The sequence below is a fragment of the Micrasema longulum genome, unplaced genomic scaffold (genome assembly GCF_059751315.1).
Source record: "Micrasema longulum isolate JH-2025_06_02 unplaced genomic scaffold, ASM5975131v1 h1tg000111l, whole genome shotgun sequence".
NCBI lineage: Eukaryota > Metazoa > Arthropoda > Insecta > Trichoptera > Brachycentridae > Micrasema > Micrasema longulum.
This window is the reverse complement of record NW_028277317.1, coordinates 158838-176742: the sequence shown is the minus strand read 5'-3', so window position 1 is coordinate 176742 and position 17905 is coordinate 158838. Positions and strand designations below refer to the sequence as shown.

At 32.4% G+C, this 17905-nt stretch overlaps 1 protein-coding gene across 1 annotated transcript in view; it reads right to left on the bottom strand.

Moving 5' to 3' along the window:
- The window catches only part of LOC148284550 (uncharacterized), a 30302-nt gene extending 21930 nt beyond the window's left edge, over positions 1-8372 (bottom strand). Inside the window, exon 1 of the mRNA XM_088238449.1 lies at positions 8218-8372. The gene's annotated coding sequence lies outside the window, so the exon portion shown is untranslated. The remainder of the gene's footprint in view (positions 1-8217) is intronic.
- Between the last annotated feature and the right edge of the window lie 9533 nt (positions 8373-17905).

The following is a 17905-nucleotide window of genomic DNA, read 5'->3' as shown; positions in this document are numbered from 1 at the left end:
GTGAGGTAGCCATGCCTGACGGGACGTTGTTATTTTGGCTACACTGCTTGTCCCCCGCGCTTATTCTTCACTTTTTTGACGAGTTATGTCCGCACGCATTCCGAATAGTTGAAAAGTATTTTCGTTATTCGCCGTGAAAATTATTAGAACTTCGCCTATAATGCGCAAATATTTCATCATCCATCGTCGTTCGCCGTTCATCATCATCCGCCGCATCCATACGAAATTGTGTGCCTGCGTGTTTTGGATCACCAATTTCTTAGCTGATCGCCGACAAGGAAGATGACTCAACAACAGGTTAGTCAGTGTTATTACATGTTGAGTTTCTCTGGTCTGAGTACATTGCTAATAGATTGTTGGCTGCATCCACTAGCGCATATTGTCAGTTTGGAGAATTAATTTACTATCCGCTATCAAAAATATATTTTTAAAACGCAAGGTAAATACTATTTACATGGATGGGGTTCAAACTGTCAGTAGGGTTGCAGTGAGTCACATCTTGCTGGAGGGTGTGATTCTATAAAATGCTGCGAATGCCCAGTTGCATTCCACCGGCAACACTACTGACTAGTCCTACTCGTTAGCGTCCACGCCGCGAACCCCGGGCAATGGGATCACACTCATAACGGCGTGATCACAGCAGATAACGAGAGGATGAGAGGCGAGTTTCTGGCGCCTCCAAACCAGAACCAACCGGCTAAGGGAAGGTAACCCCGACAGAAAAATCCGCCAGAGAAGGGAACGGGAAACCACTCTGGTCATCTTTTCCCAGGAATCGCTATGGCGAGTAAATTCAATAAGCAGTTGTCCTGGCTGCGGAATACAAGAGCAGCGCAGGACCGAGATGCTTTTGCTGTAGTGATCGCCAACGTCGGGGGGACCTGACAAGGCACCCCAAGAAGAAGATGGATTCACCAATCCCCTTCCCCATACCACCCCGCCTCTAGGATAAATAATCTTCCGAAATCTACCGGTTTTTTTTCTGTATCTACCGATTTTCGCATGCTGGAGGTTGGCAACGCTAATTCCAAATATTGTTAAGATGACACGTTATAAATTATTTAAACAAAAACATTAATAATAATGACAAAATCATAATTAATTGACCGTTTTACCGATTCAGGACGTGAACTAAATAACTTCAAAGGAAACATGTCTGACAGATGTAATGTCAAAGAAATTAATTATTAGATGCTGTTTAATTGTGTATAAGCTCCTAACGCCTCACGCTAGACCGTTTTGTCTTCAGAATCGTATGCGACTTAGTGATTAGACGAGTGAGAACACAAATATCAAATGGGATTTTTCACAAGCCTGGGTGTGTGATGTAATTCACCCCTGTAATTGGGCCTCCTGGCCTATTGTGGTGCAAAAAAAAGTAAAAAAGTAATTTATAAAAGTTTGTATATTTTTTATTTTTTTTAGAAAAAATAAATATTAGCGCTCTTATAATTTGCCCAAATATTTCAATTTTGGCGAACATTTTCAACGAGTTGTAAATAACTCACTATTAGAAAATGGAAATCAAGTTGGGGTAGAGTGGGGCTCGAACCTCGGACCTCTGATCCGTGAGTCCGCAACGCTAGCCACGGGACCACAACCCGACTCGATCAATATCTACTACTTACGTATTTTCATAAATGGAAATAATATAAAAGTAATTAGAGGGTAAGAATTAAAATAAAAAAGAATTAAAAAAAACATACTCAAATGCAAAAAAGAAAAACATATATACATATATACCTACATATTTTAAGGGATTTGAATTCCATAAGAATGTCATTGATTCAAAAATAATGACGCATTATAGTAAGAAAAACAATATATACCGCGACCTAGAACAGGTGGTAATATTTTAATTCCTAAATTAAAAACAACTACTGCACAACATCATTATACTTACAGAGGAATATTTTTCTTTAATGAAATGAACAAAGATAATAAAAAGTACAGTCAGGAATACAATATATTTAAGAAAGAAGTAAAAAATTACATCTATAATTCTTCTTTATGTAACACTGATTTAAAATATCGTTAATATCTTTTTTGTAATTTATTTATGTTATTCTAAAAATATTATTGATTAAAATAAAATAATCTATTGTAAGACGTCACTCCCCATTATGTACACAAGAATTGTTTATTTCTCTTACGTAATGAGAAACGTTAATGTAAATATATGTATTTGATTATTGTAAAAAATTGTATTAAGTTGTAATATTGTATTTTTATTTGTTATTAATAAAAATAAAAATAAATTTTTTAGAAGCAATTCTAAAAGTAATTAAAAATAGTTAAAGTATAAAAACATGTCAAGCGTAGCTGAAAAAAAAGAAAAAATAACAAGTATATTAAGATACTCTAATAAGGATCTGATACTAAGTGAAGGGGTCAACACTGTTATGGCATCGAGACAACACTATTACGTAGGCAAAAAGGTCTATAACCTTTTGCCAGAACTATGGAAAGACGGGAGTGTTGTCAAGTTGCGGAAGGTGTTGACCTCGCTCTTTCATGACATTGGTCGTAGGGAGTCAGAAAAGTTGATGCATGCCACGGATTGGAGATTCTTACTGGATGTCGAAAATAAAATATGAAAATAAAGAATAATTTTAAAATATATAAATACAGATAGCATCCATGAAATTTCGCATTATAAATAAATTGTCTATGTTATATGAATGTATGCATGTGTACGCGCATGGGTGTATGTACGTGTGTGTGTATGTAGATTTGTATATATGTGTGTATATATGTATGTGTGCATGCATATGTATCAAAATATATACGAGTAAGTTTATCTAGTCTGTGCTCTCTATTAATTAGTTAACTATTATCATATATTAGAATGTAATTGCCTATCTTGGAACGGGGTATGTACCCTTGTTAGCTGGGTGAACGTAAAATTGTATTTTTGATAAGAGGTGTAAATAAATAAATAAATTAAGTAATTTTTAAATTTTGAAAAAGCATTATTAAGAGAAGATTTTCAACCAAAGGTAGTTTATAAAACTCAATTAAAGCAATATTAGCAGCAATAAAAATTGCAGTTAAGAAATTCAATTAAAAATAACAATATTTAAGTATGTATTAACGTATGTAATGTGATGTGTTATGTTTGTGTTCTTTTATTGTACGTTTTATAATATAAAAAATATAGGTGTACATAGAGATTAAATATAAACTTAAATACGTAGTGTTTAAAATTGTCTAAACATTTAATTAATTATCTCTGTTTATTAAGTCTTTTTGTTTATTCTTTATTATTTTTTATTTTTTTTAGTTTTTATTATTTTTTTTTGTTTTTTTACAATAAACACAAGTGATAAAAGAGAGTATTTAAAAAATAAAGCATAATTACATAGCAATGAAATACGTATTAAAAGTAAAAATAGTAAACAAAAAATCCCACAAAGGCATGGCCTGTTCGTGGGTATACAAGAAAATGTTAATGAATTTCTGCTCCTATAATAAATAATGGACAGTTATAATTTTTGTGTAACATAAGAAAAAAAATGTACAATATTCTGTAAAAGATTATATGGCATTCTTTTTTTATAGTAATTAAAAAAGGAAATAAAAAATATTAAAAAAAAAAAAAAACACAAAAATATTCCTTATTATTAAAGAGCAAAAAAATAAATCAAACAAGTAAAAATATATTTTTTTAAAGTAGGTATATTGTTAAGTGTCCTCACTTTCACAATCTTTTTATTATTAATCTTTGTTTATTAATCTTTTTTTAAGAAAAAAAAATACTCCCCTAGAGGGTAAAATCGAGTTTTTTGTCTACAAACATTTAGACAAACTCAAAATGCTAAAAATTAATTTTACTTTGGATTACGATCATTACGCCTCTTGTATGCTGACTAAACGAATCACATCTGACAATATGTAAGCCCATCACTGGTGTAAGCTTTGATCTGACAAGAGCCGAAATGTTCACTTGTTGGGATTATGAAGTAGATCACAAGGCGGAATTTTTTTTATGAGTACGGATTTTGATTATGTAAATGCATGATTTTTTACAGCGAAATGCAAGCTAACTCACACGGTACGCAATAATATGCAAAAACATAACACCAGCGGCAAGAGTTAATATTCTGAGTGAAAATGAAACGTGAGAAGCCAGCTAACAATAGAGTTAAGTTTGTCCTGAGAAACTGCAATATGGCCGCTTAACACTACTTAAAGATCGATGTACAAGCCTGGTTGTGTAATTCAAAAGCAAAATAAATCTAAAACATTCAAGATTGTTAGTGAAAACTCTTGGTCAATGATCACTGTGGTTTATCACAGAAATAAAAGACGAGTGATGCCTAAAAAGTCACTTCAGCTAATTAAGTAAGTTATTAATTTCAAAAATACTTGGTACACTTCCACTTATTTATTTTGACCAATTAGCGATTTCACCCTCTAATGGGCATCTGCAAACTGGTGAATTTTATACAGTGTATGGAAAATTTAAATAAAACTAAATATTATCTTAAGTGTAGGTACATTTAAAAATGAGTTGAAAAAAATACAATACGCAATATTGCAATGGAACAGTGAGACAAATGATCGAAACACGTGTTGGCGGTGTACTTTAAGAGGATATTTTATGTAATGAAATATATTTATTGTTTTATTACAATGTACAGGGTTTGACTAAGGGTAATATAAGTTATTACATCATTACAATGGAATTCCATCAAGAATCGTCAATAAATAATTTAAATGAAATCACTTCAGCTAGTTTTTGTCCAACAACGGAAATAGACATGAATTTTCCGGCGTTCCCTCGTAGCTGAAATATTTTAAAAAAATATTTCAACAGAGAGAAAAAACATTTTTGAGAAGGTAATATGGAAGTCTAGGCATCTACAGGGCTTATGACCTGTCAATGGCTGGTTTAAGTGGCCACTTTACACACTGTGTAACATTCCTCATTCCGCCCATATTTGAGCATCGACTTTACCCTCGTGTATCTGTTTTTTTTCAAAACGATTCTAAAGGCTTTATTTTGTAATACAGTTAGTTTATCTATGTTTTCTTTGTTTGATAAAAATAAAATGCTACTACAGTAGTTAACGTGTGGTTCAATAATTGCTTTGTAAATAGTTTTGCAAGAGTCCTTATCAATAAATCTTCTGATCCTTCCCAAAATTGATATTTTTTTTGCAATCTTATTTATTACCATCTTAGCGTTTTGGTGAAATGTAAGTTTTGAAACCAACATTACACCTAAGTATTTAATTTCAGTGACTTCATTAAGTTTTTCATTTTCTATTACAATTGATGGTGTAATTTCTATTCTTTTGTTTCCTATATTCATATATTTAGTTTTGTTAACATTTAATTTTAATTTATTAATTTTTAGCCACAGTGATACATTATTAAGATCATGATTTAGTCTGTCCATAATTGTTTTATAATTTTCTCCCGATGTATATATTAAGGCATCGTCTGCAAAGAGTCTTATTTTTGAATATTTTAATGTTTCGACAATATAATTTATGTATATAATAAACAAAACCGGTCCGAGAACCGATCCTTGTGGTACACCCAATGAAATTTTGAGGGGCTCGGAAATTTCATCATTCACCTTCGTTATTTGGTATCTATCGCCAAGGTACTCTTCGAACCATTTTATAGTTTTTCCTTTTATTCCTATTTTTTTCAATTTTTTAATAATTATTTCTTTTTATTGAGAAGTAGGTAGCAAAGTACTTGTTTATGATTGAATTCCAAAACTAAAAATTACAAATATTTTAAGTTTTTCTACTGACATTTCTTGGTGGAACTGCATTTTAATTATAATAATAAAAATACTTTATAGTTTTATTCCACTTTTATTTATAATTATTTTATATTTTTTTTACCAGTGACCGGGTTTCGTCGTGACCGACATCGTCAGACTGGTGACGAGTCTGACGATGACGAGTCTGACGATGTAGGTCACGACGAAACCCGGTCACTGGTAAAAAAATTTATAAAATAATTATAAATAAAAGTGGAATCAAACTATAAAGTATTTTTATAATTATAATTATAAATATTTAATTATTGAATTTAAATAGGTACACAGGAACCTAGGTACTTGTTCATGGTTGAATTCTAAAACATAAATAAATATTTTTTCAAATATGGCATTTTTTTTGCAAACGTCAACGGTCTTCTCGCCAACAGAGAGGTGTACTTGAAATAAATGGCTAGAAATTATAAGGAATTTAAGGAAAAAATCTGATTGAGATCCACAAAAAACAAATGCTGTTTGTAAACATTCAAAAACAAACTTTTTCATACAAAAAAAGCAACATCTTTCCATTTTTTTGTAAATGCATTCTCCTCGAATGCAACCCTGGTAGATCGATGAATTAAACATTTATGCTCCTAACATCTTTTTTACATATTAGATTGAAGATTTTAATATCTACGAACACGCACAGCACAACACACAATGATCTATATTTCTCTGAAAACCGCACGTAAATCGGTTAAGCTGTTTAGGAGTAGTTCAGTGACATCACACGTACAGAGGAATTATAAATATAAAGAAAAGGGCAAGCGATTTCTTCCTACCTACCCAAACCGTTCAGTTTAAGAAAATTACAAGTACATGGACATATTGAAACTTACAATTTTAGAAAAAAAATAAAAACAAATATTAGGAAAATAAAAATACATAAAAAAATAACACTATACTATGAAGAGGATACTAGATGGGAAGGAAAGAAGAAGGATAAAGGAACAAGTTAAATATTTAGATAGTGACATTTCAATCTTAACTCAAATGTAAATAAGGAAGGGGCGTCTCTAACATTAGTGGATAGATTATTCCACAATCGAGCAGCTTCTACTGTGAAAGAGGAGGCAAGAAAATTCGAGCGATGACAGGGTATTAAAAGGGTTCTCTCGTCACTAGAACGAAGAGATAGTCCGCGTTGTGATAGAGGTTGGAAGAGCTCTCTCAGATAAACAGGCGAAGTGGAATTATTTAAAACATTGTGAAGAAGTGATTAATGTGAACGTTTCTTCTTTGCCTGATACTGAGCCAGTGTAGTTCACAGTTCGTAATATACAATCGAATGCGACAACGTACCAGTTGCGAATGGTGATTTTATTTACAGGTAAGCTATAAAAAAATATCACATATTTGTAACTACATAGAAGGTACATAATATAATGTAAGTAATACATATACTATAAATTGATATTTTTCTGTGTGATAAAACAACTCTCATCCATGAAATCAACTCAAACGACGTAACTTCGTGATATATTATATTATATAGATATATTATCCATTACTTTAATGCACAACTCATTAAAAAATAAATAATTTGTAGCACTATGAATTCAGTCGATATTAGGTATTCAATTGAAATGTCAACTGGCCGAATTGTTCTAGAAATTAATAGTGCTAAAAACGGCCGCGATATTCGGTTATGTGGTCGAATATATTTACATATATATAATATACAATGCTGTTATACTTCCACACTTCGTATATGGATTAATAATATGGTCGCAATATAGTTAACAAATGCAAGAATCAATACAAAGAACAATGAATAAAGCACTTAAAGTAACATTTAATTTTAATAAATATACTAGAACCACAGATTTATATAGAATAACAAAAATACTCAATCTAGAGGAATCTACACAGAAAAAATAAAAATTATATTTATGATGAAAAGAATAAAATAAAGACAAATATTAAATTTAATTTTAACCACAACATACATACAATAATTAAATAGTTTAACTTACTAACAACCCAGGACCAACAGAAAAAGAAATACAGCAATATTTTTTTACAATTCACTTTCTAATGATCTAAAAAATATACAAAACATGTACGTACTTAAAAAACACCTAAATAAAACAATTCTTACAGCTCGTGTGACGAATGATATGTGATGTTATTTTATTGAATTTTTATTTAAAGTATTGTGTTTTTATACATAATATCCCCTCATACCAGCACTTTTGCTGATTGGAAATATTTCGCAAAAATAAAAAAATAAGAAAAAAAAAAACTGCGAAGTTCAAAGATATATCGTATACAAACATTCTGCAATCGTTCTAACTTGTCAAGTAATTCAGAGTCAGCGTCTGGATAACATGTTCACCTTAGTGAGGATATAAATATTATTTTCTCGTTTTATGTATTATTCAAAGTAAACATAAATAAAATAAAATAAGACAAGGCTGTTTACAAATAAATACCTCAGTAAATCTTTCCAAGTCTGGTCCAACTAACTGTTTTACAAACTTCCAAACACTACTTTGTAACGAGCGTAGTTTAACTTAAGTTAACTGTCAAACTGTCAGTAAGAATTTGAACCGAGGTTAGTCAAGTCGTAGTTTAGCACAGAACAGTGTTGTCTTAGCGAATCGTAGACGTATAATGATGCTGGAGAATTTTTACTGGGGAATAGTTGAGTTTGACTGATTTCTACAGCGGTGATTGGGACATGACATTTTGAGAAAAAATGGTTATTCAATTCATTTATTTAAATATAACATATACATTATAAACATATATTCAAAACGTACATATTTTTTTTTAAATACATGAAAGAGACTCGTGTCAAAGTAGTAGGAGAATCCTGCTCCGGAAAACCCCTTCGGATACATGAAACAAATCAATATTCAGAGCGATGTTGTTTAGCATGGCGGTAGCCTTTCCAACGGCAGGGTGGTCCTGTATATCGGAATATGAAACAATCTATGCTGACGCTGTTTTAGGTAATTATCAGGAACATACAAACCAGTGCTCATCATAATCTCATGATTATCGACCGTACCGCGCAACAATCGATAAAAATGTGTAGTCAAATACACATTGCTTCTAGTCTCTAAATCGTTGTAGCCGAGCATACCCTGGAGAAATTTTGAATGTTTACTTTTTTTATTTTTTTTAAATTTAAATCTTAAAGTAGGGCACACATATCATACATATTGTTATGTGTGTTCTAATAATAACATTGAAAATATATTTAATTTATAAATTGTTTACCACATATGTCTTGACCATTATTTTAAATTTTGATATGTTTTTTTCTTCATAAATATTTTTTTTCCATTGCGTAATACTTTTTAATTGCTTTAAATAAAATTGAATTTTGTGACTTTGCCTTTTTCCTAAATGAAAGTCTAATTTTGTTCTTTTCTCTAGTATTGTGATCGTGTTCATGCTGGTTCCGATCAATTTTTTTCCAAAATTCTGTTTTTTTCTTAGAGTTTATAATTTTATGAACAAATATCATTGTATTGTAAAATATTCTTTGTTTATATGTTAATAATTTCATTTCATTTACCATCGACTTTACCCTCGTATATCTGTTTTTTTTCAAAATGATTCTAAAGGCTTTATTTTGTAATACAGTTAGTTTATCTATGTTTTCTTTGTTTGATAAAAATAAAATGCTACTACAGTAGTTAACGTGTGGTTCAATAATTGCTTTGTAAATAGTTTTGCAGGAGTCCTTATCAATAAATCTTCTGATCCTTCCCAAAATTGATATTTTTTTTGCAATCTTATTTATTACCATCTTAGCGTTTTGGTGAAATGTAAGTTTTGAATCCAACTGCTTTTTATTTATTTATTTATTAAGGAAATCATACAGTCTTTATATAAATACAAGGTACAAAAGAACCATTAAAAAAAGTAAGACCAATTACAGATTTCACACTAATTTATTATAAATGCAGGAGGAGAGGGGAAAAATAATTGAATTCCATAAAAGTAAAAAATATGAATATTAAATAAAAAGTAATAACTTTAAATTAATAATTGTGTGCCTTGGGTCTAAAAAGGCCGATGGCATATTTATTTATTTTTTTGCCAACGCTTTGTAGAGGGTTGATGTGAATAAAAAAAAAAAGTATTTTTAACAAATTTATATACGCACACCAGGCGCGAGCGGTGAATATTATCAGTACGGATGCTGACAATAAATATTCGTGTTTTTGTCGGCCTCATGGTGTAATGATCAGTGCGTTTGCCCACCATGCGAGAGGTCTCGGGTTCGATTACCGACATGGTTGATGAAGTATTTATTTTAAAGGGTGTTTTCGAAAAACAACATCTCTAAAACACACTATACGTAGTGCAGTTGGTAAGACGGCTTACCGTGACATTGGCGTCGCGGATTCGATTCCCGCGAGCTGTAAGAAAAAAATACAAGAAAATTTTTTTCTCAATTGGTCTGGGTGTTGTATTTTCCATACGTTTCCCCTTTTAGTCATCCGCTGACAAGACTCTAAAATATAAACTTTGCGGGTTATACCTTTTACATAAAAATAAAAAATCAGTCGTGATAGGTGAATAAATAAATAGTTTTATCAACAATTTAACCAGCAAATTTACCATTGATAATGCCTGTGGGAAGAATTATTTATATGTTGAACAGCCTACCAAGAGAGGTGGATCTTTTCCATGCTGGGATTACCAGCTTCAGTCTCTTCCTCTCTATGTATCATAATGTGTCTTAGTGACTTATTCGTCTTTGTTTATTATTGCTTTCATTGACCTTAATAATCTACTGCGCTTTTTTTTAAAACATGTTTTTGTAATTACCTAATTATATTTGTACATTGTAATCAGGAAATTCAGCCCTACGGCAAATTGGATATAAAAAATGTATTTTTACGCGCGATAAAAATTAGAGCATCAAATTGTAAAGAAAAGTTTCTTGAAAATGTATGAAAAAAATAGTAAAAATGATTTTAAGAAAAACGAACTACTTTGTATGACGTCGCTAGTTCTTCCGAATCAACCAATGATAAGAGAGTTGTGATGGTTTCCGGTTTACGGTAAGTCAACTAACGAATCAGCAGAACTCATTAAGAAGATGGGGAAGAGAACTTGAGACGTCACACGCGTAGTCATTTCTAAAATACAAAACTTTAAAAAATCTCTAATACATAATTTAAAAAAATATATTTTTTTGCTTAGTTTTATAATCTAAAAACCACTGAACTTCGTTATCATCTGTCGTGTATTGTACATTTAAATAAAATAAATAAATACATATTTTGAATCCAAATGTTTATAGACAACTACAAACATTTCGATATACTGTTGTTAATTTTTGCACCGATTTTTTTTTTTTTTTTTGTAAAATATACATATTAATTTCTAAATGTGTTCCGTACTGAGCTAGTGTTATAGTAAGTCCCCTGATTCATAGGTCTGGTTCGTTCATTCAATATATTATTATGCTGGTGCATTTATGAGTGACGTAAGAATATATTATTGTTTTGAGATACTTATGTATTCCAGTGTCCGGGCGGAATGAAGAATACAGTTCTGCGTGTGAAGTAGAACCAGCATACTGGACAAAACTCGATTGTTACTTTCAGTTGAAAAAATGTAGTGACATCGAGTGAAGGTTAGTCGGCCTCGTGGTTGATTAGAGATTTACTTAATTTTACTTTATTTTATTTTAGTTTATTTCACTATATATATATATATTTTTTAAATTGTTGTTTTTTTTATGTAAAAATATTACTTCCACGGGAAGCTTTTTATTAGATATTTTTTTATGATTTTGGAAAATGCCTAACTCAAAACTTACACTTTGAGTACCGGCCGAAAACACATAAAATTTACCCTGTGCCCGGCCCTTTTTTGTGAAATTTCTTGCTTTGTGAAGGGTTTCTTAAACGTGTTATAATTATGAAAATTTACGTTTCGCGAGGTATAATCCTGCTGCGCAATCACATATTTGAATTTTATCGGTGTAAATATGGAAAGTATTCCAAAACTGCTATTTTTATTTATTTATTTATTATTTATCACGCTATTTATTGCATTTAGCCGGCGGTTGACAAGCCAAATGTCAAGAAAAGCTGTCGCCGTAGTCATTGTAATTTAATTTCCACTTTTTTGTATATTTTAGATACTCCTTACTATTTTGCAAATGCGATATAATGTATTTTTTTTTTATAGTAAACGCAGATTTTTCGCCAGTGAACTGTATTTGTTTACGAGGAAAACAAAAACGAACCGACACGAGCGTTGACTTAGAGATTACACACGCGTTAACTTATTACTACGATAACTTAATCATGTTCATTATTATTCATTGTGATCGCTCAAATACTTAGCATGTTTTTAAGCACGTCAATAGTTATTTGTGATTGAGCCTATTGGACGACAACACGCTTAATAGTACCATATATAAATCTATGCAATATCTCGCAACAGTCTCCTGCAATGGTCTCTTCCCTTAGACAAAATCCAGACTTCTACACTTACATCTTACATCAAAACTAAGATGGTGGCGGGATCAGTAGTGTATCTTTGTAGTCGGTCGGGAAAATTTTATCTTAAACTATGACGTCATACTGAAGCTATGTCATTTGAGTGCGTAGATATGTGAACCGTGACGTACGCTTCCCCTTGTTTCATATCGATGTACCTACCTAAATTTTGAAGGGGGGGGGGTAGGTAGTGTATATTAGTAATCGCTAGAGAGAATTTATCTTCAACTATGCCGTCAAGGTGAAGGTATGACGTCTTTATCTTCCCATCATAATCAAGGCCCTGGGCTGGTATTCCAAACGCTTTCGTGGTTGTATTGACAACTAAAAAACTGTTTTCTCGTGCCACGAGAGTGGTTTAGAATAGCACCCCTGGCCTTACCTACTTTCATAATTAATTATTATGATCGTCTAGAGTACTTTCATATCTTCAGTTTAGAATTCAGAAGGATTTTGGCTGGTTTGATATTCTTGCACAAATCAACATCTAACTGTATAGATGCCCATGATATTCTTGCTCAGATTGACCTTTAAGTACCTCACCGTAACTCGCGTACCAATGCAGTCTTTGCTGTAGGAAATTATAAAACCAGCATCGAATTATTTTCCCCTGTAAGTATTTGTTTGCGCTTTTGCTTACCGAATTTGGTTGGCAGAGGAAGAAATATAATAAATTCGTAATGAAAAAAAAAATGCTCGTTTGTATGAGTAAATCCGAAGAAAGACAAAAGTCTTTAAAACGGATTCGGGTTTGTGGTGGATGCATTCAATAGCGTCATTATTTTTGTATGTTGCTCATTTAATTTCACATAAATAGCTGAATATATGGTAACCAGTCAAAATACTTGGGTATGACACCTTAGCACTATTGTTTAAGTGCATAGCTAAAACTGTTTATATTTTCATTGTGAACGATTATCAATGGAACATCTCAAGGCTTTGGGAAGCAAAAGTACGCGGTTTTAGATAAAAAAAATAATACTGTAGTCAAAACTAATCTTTCTACTGACGATTCGTAATGTGGTTGCGTAGATTTTCACGGTCTCTGCGCCGCGATTACGAACGCTATCTTCATCGCTACATATCGAAACGGTATTTATTTTATTTATTATACGGCACAAGTGCCTTTTACAATATAAAATATAAAAATATAGTGAGTTAGTTAGATATACAAAAATGAAAAAACTAAAAACAATGTTAACACTTTGGTACCGGCCGAATACACATAGAGTTTACCCTGTGCCCGGCCCTTTTTTGTGAAATTTCATGCTTTGTGAAGGGTTTCTTAAACGTGTTATAATTATGAAAATACTCGGTGAAATCAATTGAAACTCCTCGTATTTATTTGAAATAATTTACTAAGTCATTTTCGTACGATAGTTTTACCAACAATGGCCTTTATGGAGAGCCACATTTCAATGTTCGCACATATGCCTACAGCGTCTCACTCCTTTTTTGTGCTTTGTATCCCGGAAGCCGTGTAAACACGTGATTATGACAACCACGCGTTGTGTCCCGGTCCCGTGTTGTAAAACATATTAAACAAAAAAATGTAAACGTATTATATTTTTCTTGGAGAAAACTTAATTTTACTTTCTCGGCAAAATTGAAGATAAATTTTATCTTCCCGTTAGAATACGGCCCCTGGGCCGCGATTATGATGAGAAACTAAGGACGTTATACCATCAACGTGACGGTATAGTTGAAGATAAATTCTCTCGAGCGATTACGAAGATACACTATCCCCCCTCCCTTCATGTCTTGGGTAGGTACATCGATTTTTAACAAGAAGAAGCGTCCGTCGTGGTACACATATCTAAGCACTAAAGTGACATAGCTTCATTTTGACGTTATAAGTAAAAAAAAAAAAAAACTCCAAAATTTATGTAGTTAAGTCCATCGGAGATTTGAGAGTGGTTTTGGACTATAAACTGACATACAATGAGCATATAGATAATACAGTAAATAAATCACTGAAATTACTTGGCTTCATTAACAGAATATCCTCTGATTTTACTAATGTCCGTACAATCAAAACTCTTTATTGCTCAACTGTTCGCCCTCTTCTAGAATATGCCTCCTAGAATAGTGGTCTGGTCTCCATTATATGTCAATCGCATAAATCACATTGAATCAGTCCAACATCGCTTGCTTCGAAAAGTAGCGTGGATGCTTGGACTAGAGAGAGATAATTATTCGTATGCTGATATAGAGTCAATGTTCAATATTTCCAGTCTACAAAAACGTAGAACTAATATTGACTCCATATATATGTTCGGCATACAAAATGGTATAATCGATGTTCCATCATTACTCGGACAAGTAAAATTCAATATTACGACTCGTAGGTTGAGAAACAATGAAGTGCTGTTCTTTGATCAGCATAGAACAAACTATTGCCTTAATTCTCCAACGACCCGTCTTTGCCGTATTGTTAACTCAAGACAAGATCTGGACTTTTTTGGTTTGAGTTTACAGCGATTTAAACGAGCACTAAATAAATAGTCCAGATCTTGTCTCGATGTCCCTTATGTTTGTCAATGCTTCTTTTCTTTTTTCTAAAACTGTTTTAAACTATTCTTATATTGTTATATTTAAACCCTTTAAATTGTATGCATGGACAATGTCCGTTAATAAATAAATAGATTTATTATCTAGAGCGATTACGAAGATACACTAACGATCCCCCCAACATCATGTTTTGATGTAAGTACATCGGTTTGTACCGGCGGGTCTAGAACCCGTCGATACGTTTATCTACGCATTAAAAGTGACAAAAATTTTGTTCCGCCGAGCAATTTTTCTTAAATTACGATTTATTTAAATTTTTAATCGTTCTGAGGTTGACAATTTTTTTCTGAAAAGCCTTTTAAAAATATGAGAGAGAAAATGGGATATTCTAAATCAGTTAGAAAAATTTGTGCATCTGGAAGTATGTTTACTAGGGATGCAAATAATGAGAAAGATATCTAAAGAAGGTTAAGTGCCGGGAATAGGGTGAACGGAGCACTGAAATTTACTTTGGCAAACAAATGTTTATCGCAGGAGGCAAAGCAGTTCACAGTAGAGTTCTAGTGCCAACTTTAATGTATGGGAGCGAAGAATGGAATTGGAAAAATTATGATGAAAGTAGGTTAAATGCTGTCGAAATGCGATCCCTCAGGCGAACGTGTGGTAAAGTTATATTATAAGGAAATACCATTAGAAATAATAGAGAAAAAAATATTATTTCATTTATATGTCAGTTAAAAAAACACGTGTTTAGCAGATAAGACAGTTTATAAAAAGTAATCTTATTCGTGTTAGCTGGATAGTTTCTTTTTAAGTGTACGTATATTGTTTAGAAATGTTAATAATTAGTCAATGTTTTAATAATAATTAGATATAAGTTAATATCAGGACATTCATTTAATATGTTTGTACTATTTTAAGACTAATTAAAACATTTTAAAAACAATAAAAAAACGATGCATGATAGGTGCAAAAATGTCGAGATCCGTGAACTGTGTAAAGCTAGGGTTTCCTAGGACAGCGGTGCCCGTATCTTAACGGCCGTAGTGAACGGTGATGCGCTGGACAGTCGTCGTAACGGTGACCAGAAAGTGGTTTCCTAGAAAATTGGTGTTGATAACATCGTTAAAAAATAAAACCACTGTCTAGTCACCGTTACGACGGCTGTTCACCGCATCACCGTTCACTACGGCCGTTAAGATACGGTCACCGCTGTCCTAGGAAACCCTAGCTTAAGTCTGAGACATGCATTATCGACAGAATCAAGAAAGGGGTGCTGCGTGGGTTTGGACATGTAGAGCGAATGGACAGCGAAGAATCGTGGTTTGTTGTTGTTGTAAATAAAAATACGGTTCTACTTTCTATGGAGCGGTATTCGGAAAAAAGGGTAAAAGTTTAATATTTTTCAAATGTTTTGATAGACGAAAAAATTAATTGTTACTTTAATCATAATCTCACGGTAAGATCAAACATATTAAATAATACATTTTGGGAATTCTAAGCTATTAAATAACAAACAAAGCAAATTAATTTGATAAGTTATGCTAATAAATTAATGTGTTATGAAAATATTTTAAGTAAATATGAGTCTGAACAGAAGAAAAATAATTATTTGACAGATCCTTTATTTATTTATTTTTAATATTTTAATATCTAATATATAAACAAACCCCATTGTAAGATTTCAATTTAAATAATAAAATAAACATATTTAGAATAGTGAATGTAACAGTGTATAAAGTGGCAATTTAAATCAGCCAATGACAGTTCATGAGCCCTGTAAATGCCTTGACTTCCTAGATGGTTTTGGTACCCAGGAAGCGCTTACAGCAATAAATATATTGCTGCAAAACTGTTTTGACCAAAGAAAAGACACCTACGCTTGTTTTATTGATTACGAAAAAGCATTTGACAGAGTAAAACACTCAGATTTGATAAAAATGCTACTAAGCTGCGGTATTGACGAAAAGGATGTGAGAATAATAAATACCTGTATTGGGACCAGGGTGCTATTATTAAATTGAAAAATGGAAATACTTCACGAGGTATTCCCATTCAGCGAGGGGTCCCACAGGGTTGTGTTCTCTCGCCTACTTTGTTTAATCTGTACTCTGACTTGGTCTTCAAAGAAGCTCTGATTGGTACAAATTTCGGTGTGAAGGTAAACGGTGTAGCTATCAATAAAATTAAATATGCAGATGACACCGTTCTAATTGCAGATAATATACAAGACTTTCAAGAACTGCTTGATAAGATTAACTCCGTAGGTGAACGTTTTGATTTAAATATTAATGGAAACAAAACTAAACTTATGATTTTTAGACGAGAGAGTCATCTAAATGTAAATCTCCAACTCAAAGGTATCAATATTGAGAGAGTAAAACAGTTTAGGTACTTGGGCAGTATCATCACAGAAAATCTAGACCCCGACATTGTGATAAAATGCAGAATAGAAGCAGCCCGAACAGGATTTAACAAAATGAAAAATCTTCTTTGTGACGATAATATAAACCTTAAGCTGAGACAACGAAAGGTCAAATGTTATATATGGTCTGTCTTACTGTACGCGGTAGAGGCGAGGACTCGAAAAGTTAATATTATAAACCGCCTTGAAGCATTTGAAATGTGGATCCACCGCAGAATGTTAAGAATATCTTGGACCGATATGATAACCAACAATGAAGTATTACGTGGAGCCAATACTAATAGAGAACTATTCACCGCTGTTAAGCTCCGTAAGATTTCATATTTTGGCCATGCTTTGAGAGGTGATAAATATGCCATACTTCAGCTTGTCATGAAGGGGAAGATCGAGGGACGTAGAGGGGTCGGAAGAAAACAGCTTTCCTGGCTTCGAAACTTCCGAGCATGGACCAGGATTAGAACTGTGGAGGAGCTGTTTCGCACTGCTCGGGATAGAGAAGCTTTCTCCCAAGTGATCGTCAACGTCGGGGGGACCCGACATGACACGTGAAGAAGAAGAAGAATGAAAGATCATAAGCCCTGTAAGTGCCTAGACTTCCATATTCCCTTTTAAAAGTGTTTTTCCTTTTCTGTCGCAACAAATGTATTTATTTTGGTCCAGTAAAAATGTTTTTTTTTATTTTTTTTTTATTTATTCATATTTTTTCTT